Source organism: Gorilla gorilla, chromosome 17, assembly GCF_029281585.2.
Source record: "Gorilla gorilla gorilla isolate KB3781 chromosome 17, NHGRI_mGorGor1-v2.1_pri, whole genome shotgun sequence".
In the NCBI taxonomy this organism is placed as follows: Eukaryota; Metazoa; Chordata; class Mammalia; order Primates; family Hominidae; genus Gorilla; species Gorilla gorilla.
In genome coordinates this window covers 39,831,804-39,841,297 of record NC_073241.2, presented here as the reverse complement: position 1 = coordinate 39,841,297, position 9,494 = coordinate 39,831,804, and the positions used below count along the sequence as shown (strand labels likewise).

Here is a 9,494-nt window from a genome sequence, read left to right as displayed (position 1 = left end):
TGAGATAGAAACAGGGCGTGGTATTCTTTTTTGGACTAGGAGATTTGAATAAAACGTGATAACACCGTGGTTGAACTTTGCAAACACTCCCGATCATTCACACAATTTCGGCTTCACTCTGTGGTTTGGATGCAGATTGTGGAAATCACAGCCTGGACCCGGAGCACTTGTTGCAGCAGCAGCAGGGTTTCCGGACCCAGCATCTCCCTTCCCTTTGCTCTCCTGACAGCTGCCTGCATCTGGAAAACATTAAATAACCTCATCCTTTATGTGGACTCATTATGCTCTTCAAATTCATTATCAATTATCAACTGACTGTGAAGAATGTTTGAAATCAAAATGAAGAGGAAGTAATTAATGATGAAGAGTAGGATCTAGAAGGAAAGGTGAGCCCTCCTTGGGGTTAGGACACGGAGCTAAATGCTGCAGCCACTGTGTGTTTCCTTAAATTTAATGGCATTTGCAATACTTTTTAAATCAGTGGAAGATAAGAAATTTGGCTCCATTGTATGTAAGAAGTAAAGCCAAGTCTCGGTTGTATATCTTCAATGGCACTGGAAGGTTTACATGGAAAAGCCAGACTTTTGGAGTATTGCTATCTGTAAAGGGAAAATATAAACAACCAGAACAACCTATCTGAGAATGGAACTCCCAAAGCAGTATGACTTAGATCAAATGATTTTTAAGAGGTTTCAGCCCTTAAATCAAAAGATTTATACAAGGGAGGGGGTTCCATCATCCAGGGGACTCCCTCCTGCCTTATAAATCATGTGATCTAAGGGCTGAGACCCCACTGTGAACAGAGAAGGCCTGCCTTCGAATCTGCCACCAACTGGGGTTGGGAAGCAACCTTTGACAAGATAGTTATTCTCTTTGTGAATCCAAAGCTGGTTTTTGGAAACCTGAGCCTCAGAAATTGGCGCTTACAATGTGTAGTCCTACATTGGGCAACGAGACTATTTCTGTGCTGGTAGTATAGCCCCCTCTTCCCATGTCACCCATTTACCTGCCTTGCATCACATCAGCTGGGCAGGAGGGCAAGGCCAAAGGGCTTCCATCCTTCACTGTGAGGAATGCAAGTTGCCTACACGAGAGGGAGAGAGAGCTCATTATCAAGAGGTCTTTCCTCCCCAGGCAGCTTCAGAGAACCATCTGTTGATGTGGCCAGGAAATGCTGGCTGAGATCCCAACAAAGGAGCTGAGAAGTCCTGGCCAACGTCTGGCACCTGTGTAAATGTCTGTCACAGCAAGAGTGACCCCCATAATTACCTCGACCTTATTCAAGCGAGAAGTGCCCGTCAGCCTGAGCCCGGTTTGAGAGGCATGCTTGCTGCTTCCTCCCTCTCCCCGTGAGCGCGCCAGCTGAATCTCCAGCTCAGCAGCAGCCCCAAAGCCCCCATCATCAGAATTTCACCTCCTCCAGCAGCAGGAAACCTCCTCCAAGTTGGGGGAGGTGCCCCACACAGTCCTGACATCAAGGGCTTTCCTTAGAAACACCCCAGCTGGGGGCTTTCTTTTGACTCACAGCACTTTCAGCCAGGATGTTCATGAGCCTGGGGTCCATTGTTTGTGAAGTCAACTGGATTCCAAGTTGAAACATGCAGAGGAAAGGAGGAGTTCCTCAAGCACCTCTGAACTCCAGCAGCTCTGGAATATTCCCATTTCAACATTCCAACCTGTGCTCCGTCCTCCCTCCTGCCTCTTCCATCATAGGGGATGAGATGTGTCCTTTTCAAAGGGTGTGAGGAACAACTGTTATGCACAGAACTAAGGTTAGAAAACACCTTGTAAGTCAATTGATTAACAAGCACATGGTAAGTGCTCACAAAATACAAATAATACCAATATTATCTCTCATATTTCAGCTTTCTTGTAGGCTAAAGTCCAAAACTCTGTTTTGTGGAACAGGATAGCATGGCCTATTTAAAGATAAAGTGCATTGTGCCCTTCAGATTGATATGGATATTTAAAACTCCATCACGCAATTTAAATAAGCTTGGAAAGACATGAATTCAAAAAGTAAAATTGTCACCTATAGAAGTGCATACTAACAATATTACTAACAGTAAAGGAAATGTGATTAAGCATATCTAAGTATCATTACAAACTTAATAAAAAATAAAAAATATAAGAGCCAGTTTCACTGGGATTATGAGTAAGCCATTCAATATTATGTGGCAATGTGAATTGGTTCAATATTTCTGGTGCCATAAGCTCACTGCTCAGACTTAGAGCTCATCATCCTGAATACCTTCAACAAAAAGCTAATCTACAAAAAAAATTAAATGTCTTGTGCAAAGATAGAGGAAAATGGAGATCAACTTAAATGTCCCCCAAATTATTTGCCTGAAGGTAATGTTTTAGAGTTTTCAGAGTGGTGAGAAAATGAAAGTTTAAGAATCAGGACGTGGTTAGATGATGGTGGGTCTGAGTAAAATAATGAACTGAATCAGGGGAGATGTCCATTTGTGAAGGAAGCTGTGCCTACCTGCACCAGACCTCTCAGATAATGTCTAAGTCTCCAATGCCCAAAGTAGGAAGGACTCACCCACCTAGAAGGAGAATCCAGGCAGTGCCAGGTAGTGTGGTGTGGCGGTTAAGGGCATGGGAGCCAGGATACCTGCCTTTGAATATGGCCTTCACTTCTTTGCTGTGTGACCATGGGAAGGAACTCAGCTTCTTTGTACCTAGGTTTTTCTCATCTGAGAAACAGGAATAATAATAGTCCATATCTTCTAATGTCCTGTGAGGATTAAATGAGTTAACCTTGGGGAAGGTCCTAAAAAATTGCCAATCTTATACCATGTGCTTGTTAGAAATGTTTATGTAATAAATAAGCAATATGAAGGTATACAAACTGTACCTTTTCTAATTCTCCTCTAGCTGGAGCGGGAGGACAAGGGTATACCCTAGGAGCCAGCGGTAGAACAGAAAGTTTATTGCCCCAGATTGAAGAAGACATCTAAGTCAATGGGGGAAAACACCACTAACAGCTGAGGTGATGGCTGATGAGTGGAGGGATTTTAAGTGGACGGAAGGAGTATGGAATGTCAGGGTCAGGAGCAATGGGGATCATCAGGGCAGTGCTGCCTCAGACTCGGGTCTGTTCATTGTCTTATGTCAGCTCCTTGGGATGAGTGGCTGAGCTGTGCCCAAGGCTGGGCAGACAGGTCCAGGGATAAAGAAGGGTTCAAATCTGATGAAGATAGGCAGTGGTGAGTGCCAGGCCATAATGAGACTTGTCATCTCAGCCACCTCCCCAGAGGGCATGCACCCCTGTTTGAGGATCTGGAGAGGCTGGCTGAATTTATCCAACATGCTGGATGAAAGAGGCTGCCCACCAGCGAGCAGGAGGCTAAGACTGTACCTGAATGGAAGAGCGCATGCTTCCACCCTGCAGGAGGACTCTCCGAGGGGCTAGGAGCATCTTTGTTCTAAGGTGAGCCCCCAGAATCTCTCGGCAGTAGTGGCAGCTATGGAAACACATGCAACGCTGCCCTGATGCAGCCTAGCTGCAGTTGTTGGGCTAAAATTATTCTGGGCCTATTTGATGTATTTGCAAGCTTCTGAGAGACAGGAGAGTTTGCAGACCTCTTACCACTTCACGAGGCTTGAGATACATTACATCCACACTGGATTTGACATTCACAGCTGTAAATTGGGTATTTACTGCTCAGGAAAAGGGAGCTCAGAGCTGTTAAGTTACCAGCTTAAAAAGCTAGCAAGTGTTAAGAAGCAGATCCCATACTCGACTCCAAATTTTATGATGCAGAATCCGTGTTCTTTAGTCACACCTCAGTGGATTGCAATGAGACATGGAATGGCTTATGAACATGAAATAGCATTACTTAAAGAAGCACAATTAAAATATAGGATGCAGCATAGAAAAATACATGGCTCGGCAATGATAAAAGTAAGAAGTAAAACGGAACTGATGAAAGGAGAGTTCAGTGATTATTTGCCCTTAGTTCCTATTAAATGTACATATGTTCATCTTAAATAAATGTTTGCATGGAAACTTTGACCTTGTGGACATGAGTTTAAAAATGTTCTGCTATTACTGATTAGTTTAACTGGTTTTTCTTGTTTTCTATTTTACATTTCTCATATTCCATGGGAATATTAAATTGGAATTGATGTGTCATTTGCAAAATTTCTTCTCTATTGTTGGAGAACTCAAGTCATCCAAGGTATTTATACCTCATGCAGGTAAATTTTTTTCCAAAAAAGAAGGTAATTAAATTGCTGAGCATGTTGAGTCCTGCATATAATCCCAGTGCTTTGGAAAGCTGAGGCAAGAAGATCACTTCAGGTCAGCAGTTTGAGACCAGCCTGGGCCACATAGTGAGAACCCCCATCTCTACAAAATAATTTAAAAATTAAAAAAAGAAAATAGTTTAATATGCATCTTGTCAAGGAGCATCTTTACTCACTGGAACTGTCACTTTCACCCAAAAAATAGTACCCCTTTAGGGAACTCAAGGTAACTATCTGTTTATGAGGCTGAGATTTTTTCCCCTTTGTGTAGTTATTTATCACTATACAAACAAAGTGCATTATAGTAACAAAGTACCATAAAGTTAGTGGCATAAAACAAAACCCATGTATGAGCTCACATTTCTGCCAACCAGCAGTCTGGATGGCTTAGCTGGATCCTCTGCTCGGGGTCCCCCGAAGGTGCAGTCAGGTACTAGTCATGCCACGGATCTCATTTGTAGCTTATGGTAGTCTCTCAAGTTCAATAAGTTGATGGTAGAATTCAGCTGTTTGTGGTTATAAGGGATCTGGGGTCTCTGCTTTCTTGCTAACTGTTGGCCGGACACCATCGACAGCTCCTGACCACGTGGCCCAGAGGTCATCACAATGACTCGGTTCTTGAAAGAGGCACCATTTTTTTTTCTCCAGTAGTTATTCTCCCAGGGAATGAAGAGTATGTGGGGAGGACGTTGATATCACATGACCTTACACTTTTGCTTGCTCTCCACTGAACTCAGAGGTGGATAGGGGAGCTTAGGCAGAAGGCAAGACATCTTTTACACCCCTCTGACCTCCTGGGCCCCAAGAGACTAGAGAAGTTTCAGAAGAGCTGAAGGAATTCAACTGTGGGTGGGAAGTTGCCTTTATGGGAGGACAGCAGAAGAAACAGATATATGTGTTTTCCAGAAACCCATACTCTTTGGAGAACAATGTTTTCAGATGTTGAGGAGAGTCCCTGGCCAGCCCCACTATGAGCTGTGCTGAAGCTCCTGGGCTGGTGTCAAGGGTTGCAGAAGACATCCCAGTGGTGAAAGCCAGCTGAGTCCAGCTGGTCTGATGTCCCTGGAAACAAAAGGGGAGGCCATAGTGTGAGCATGGCAGTTTTGACCCACGTGTCACTGTGCTGACATTGAGACTGCTGCTCTAAGGACCATCTGGAGAGTGAAAGGCACCTCTCCCCCCATGGATCATTCCAGTATCCTCTTATCCTAGAGCCACTCACCTTGCTCAGATCTCAGGTACATCAGAGAACTGTACAGTGTCTGAGCTGAGAGAGAGCTTGAAGGTCATATGCAGTCCTCAGGCCTCACGGTGCAGATAGTGGAGCCAAGAACAGAGAACAGGAGTGCCTGCCCTGGTCAGCTTGTCTTAGTTCTCAGCTGAAACTTATGTTAAACAAAACAAGTAGCTGATCGAGATTAAGAATGATCCAGGTGACTGTTTTAATCCGTGCAAAAGAGAAACCAACACTCCTAGTCAATGAGCCCTGCCAGCTCATGGAAACCTTCTCCCACTTGTTCACACCTTAGTCACTACCCATCTGAACAATAAATCCACTGCCTGTGATGTGCTCAGTGGATCGTTCTTACAGCATTTCCAGCAAGACCACACCTCCTGTTGCTGTCTGCTTTCAGATGGCCTGAAAGGCCCACTGTCATATGGTCAACAAATCCAGCCCTCTGCCAGGGAGAGGCCCCTCCTACTGCCCAGGAGGTCTTTGCGGCATGAGAATAATGCACTGGAGAGTGCTTCCTTTTGGCTGGTTCTGCATTCTCACACCACCTGCAATGAGATCATTTTGGTGCTCCACAATGGGTGTTGCATGTGGGAGCCCTGCGAATCAAAGGGAAAGCAATCACAGGAAGATCTGTCAATTACACAGCACCTGCTATGTGCAAGGTGCTGCTGTAAGCACACTGCATACGTTGGCTTATTACTTCTCAAGGTAATACTACAGATGAGAGGCATAACCTGTCCACCCAGCCATGGCAGAGCCATGTGACACCGAAGGGCCAGGGGATCAGTGCCTCTCTCTATAGCCTTTCCATTGCTAAAATGGGCAGGGAAAGGAGCTATTATTTGTTGTTTACTATATGTGGATGGTGTTAGATATGTGATTTTCATTCAATCTTATCACCTTAGGGGGAGAGATTTTTCCTATCAGCTCACACACAGCCACACCCTACCCACACCTATGTCTGTCCCTGCTGTGCTGTTCTCATCACACTGATCACTGTGCAGTGGGTATTTCACTTCATTCTTTATTCTTTCTTCCCACCTAGAAGGCAAACTGCAGGACTTATTTACCCCTTTTTTTTCAACTCTTGGGTGGAACATGGTCTCTAGAACATGGCATGTAGTTGGTGATCAATAAGAAATCGTCAAAAACATATGTGTTTTGCAGATGAGAAAACATGCTCAGAGTCGTTGTCTAATGTGCCTGTGGTCACAGAGGTGGTCAGTCACAAACCTGGAATTTGAACTCTGGGTGTTCTCACCTGGAGCCACTTTTTTTTTTCCCCACCATTCTAATTATTGGAAAACACTTCATTTCTATTGAGTGGAAACTTTCCTTCGATATTTCCATTTGTCAGCGTAGTTACCATTTAGAGTGATACGAAATCAGTCTCATCCCCTTTCTCCATACCAGTTTTCCACATTTGCAGTTATTGTTCCCTCTCATACAAGCCAGGTCCTAACATAAAGCAGCTTTTCTGCCTCTTCCCTAGACCTATTTGAATTTGTCCTTCTTAACTTTTTTTTTATTTTTTATTCTTTTGAGACGGAGTCTCCCTCTGTTGCCCAGGTTGGAGTACAGTGGCACGATCTTGGCTCACTGCAACTTTTGCCTCCTGGGTTCAAGTGATTCTCCTGCCTCAGCCTCCCGAGTAGCTGGGATTACAGATGCCCACCACCACATCCAGCTAATTTTTGCATTTTTATCAGAAACAGGGTTTCACCATGTTGGCCAGGCTGGTCTTGAACTCCTGACCTCAAGTGTTCCACCTGCCTCGGCCTCCCAAAATGCTGGGATTACAGGCATGAGCCACCGAGCCAGCCCAAATTTGTCACTCTAAAAGGATGATGTGGCTGGGCATGCTGGCTCATGACTGTAATCCTAGCACTTTGGGAGGCTGAGGCAAGAGGATCACTTCAGTCCAGGAGTTTGAGGCCAGCCTGGGCAACACAGTGAGATCCCAACTCTACAAAAATTTAAAAATTAGCTGGGCATGATGGTGTGTGCCTGTAGTCCCAGCTACTCAGGGGGCTGAGTTGGGAGGATTGCTTGGGCCAGGGAGGTCAATGCTGCAGTGAGCGATGGTTATGCCACTGCACTCTAGCTTGGGTGACAGAGCAAGACCTTATCTCAAAATAATAATAATAAAATATATAAATAAAAGCACAGTGCAAATCTCATCTTACAGAAGCATGGACGTTGAAGAAGAGCAAGCTGAATAGAAGCTCCAGGTGTCTTGCTCCAGGGGCCACTAGCAACTTCTCTCATTACAACTCCAACAATGCCCCATCTATGGGCTCCAACAATGCCCCATCTGAGCAATAGTGCCTCAATAACCATCAGCCCATCTCTTCTCTATCTCACCAACTGACAGGGTGGATACAAAGCCTCAAGCTGTGTCCACACATTCCCCACAAAAAGTGTTACATGGGCAGAGAGGAAAAGCCATTGGCAGCTGGGCCTTCCCATTTGTGAGCAGAGTCTGCCAGCCTCCTCCAGCTCCTCTGCAGGCTGAAGTCAAGACCCAACAGGCCTGTGCCAACGTCGTGTCCTCTCTGTGTTCAGGCTTGGCGGTATCGCATTCCTGGCATAATTTTCCATCCTTGTGCCTGCAAGGCATTACTGTGTGGGAAGGGCACCCTTGCCTAATGATCTTGGCCAAATCCAGTATCTCTCATTCACATGGGTGCCCCCTTGCCCCCAGGATAGCATAAAAGGTGGCAGTTGAAGCTGAGTAAACAAAAATAGAAGATGGAAAACGTTTCGGTCCGGTCCCAACCTCAGGAAATCCTGCATCACGTTTGCTGTTCTGATCTAGAAGAAAAGTTGACAAATCTTTCCTTAGCTTTTCTCAGCTTATCTTTTTCTTAGCTTTTCTTAGCTTATCTCAGGATGGTGGTGTTAGGTTTTGCTGATGATGGGATCCCAACTTAAATCTTCTACAAATCTTAAGGCAAAGTGAAAACGCTTGTGAAAATGCATGGTATTCCTGAGTTCAGAACTTCCTATCCATCCTCAAATCACCAGCCTTCTGCAGAGAATCACACAGTGGGTGTGATTCTGCCACCAGTCAGCTGCCACCAACGATAACTGGCCACAACAAAGCTGAATGACATGGGGCATATCACACCAAAGGACCTCTCTTTTGATGCTAGTATTTATCTTTGAGCCTTGCCTCTTTTAGAAGTGGCCTACATGACTTTAGTCAGTTCTGGCCCTTAGAGATCTTTCTTCTGGAAATCTCCAGAACATTCTGCACACTATCATGCCTCATGGAATTGTGGCCTGGCAGACATTAAAATACCCGTTTTTCAAATAGAGGAAGTGGGTTCTTTGAAATAAACAGAATTCAGAAGCCCTCTGCAGCATCTTGGAAATGGTGGCAAAGCAATTATTTTAAGTCCAAGAGGCTGTTTTGATCTTGGGAATTACCTGTGAAGGCCCCGTCACAGGCTCTGCTGGCCAGTGGCAGCTGTGCATGGATGAATAACTGCTGCAGGCCTGTGTGAGCTTCTGCATGGCTGGAGCAGCACTGTGTCCCACAGCAGGTATCTCCTGGTGGTAGAAGTGGTGCCCTTCCCTTGGTTAAGCAGAGTGTGGACTGGCCAGTCTCAAGCTTCCCTCAAAAGTTCTTCCATCACCAGATACCTGGGATTCTCCTAAGGAAAGGGATGCTGACTTTCCATCACAAAATGGAGCACTGCGGAAGCTGGGGAGCAGAATCTCAATGATGCCCACAGGGGGCAGGCAGAATGCCACCACTCAGCCAAGAAGACATGTTTGCCTACGACAGCCCAGAGTCCAGAGCCACCACACTTCCGGTTGCTGTACACGCTGCTTCTGCTGGTACTCACCCACCACGTGGAGTCTAGCAGGTCTCCCTGGTTCTACCCAGCTTCTCTGTAATCCTTCCTCCACCTGGCAGCCAGAGGCATTCACTTAACATTTAGTGTATCATGCCCTTCCCTTGTTTGCCCTGTAAAGGCTTCCTCACATCCCT

The 9,494-nt window shown here is 45.4% G+C and overlaps 1 long non-coding RNA gene across 1 annotated transcript; it reads right to left on the bottom strand.

Moving 5' to 3' along the window:
* LOC101124946 (uncharacterized) lies at window positions 1-9,268 on the bottom strand. The gene is made up of 3 exons (XR_176722.3): window positions 7,681-9,268; window positions 1,007-1,084; window positions 1-239 (listed from the first exon to the last, which is right to left on the bottom strand). It is a non-coding gene; the product is annotated as an uncharacterized lncRNA (long non-coding RNA).
* Between the last annotated feature and the right edge of the window lie 226 nt (window positions 9,269-9,494).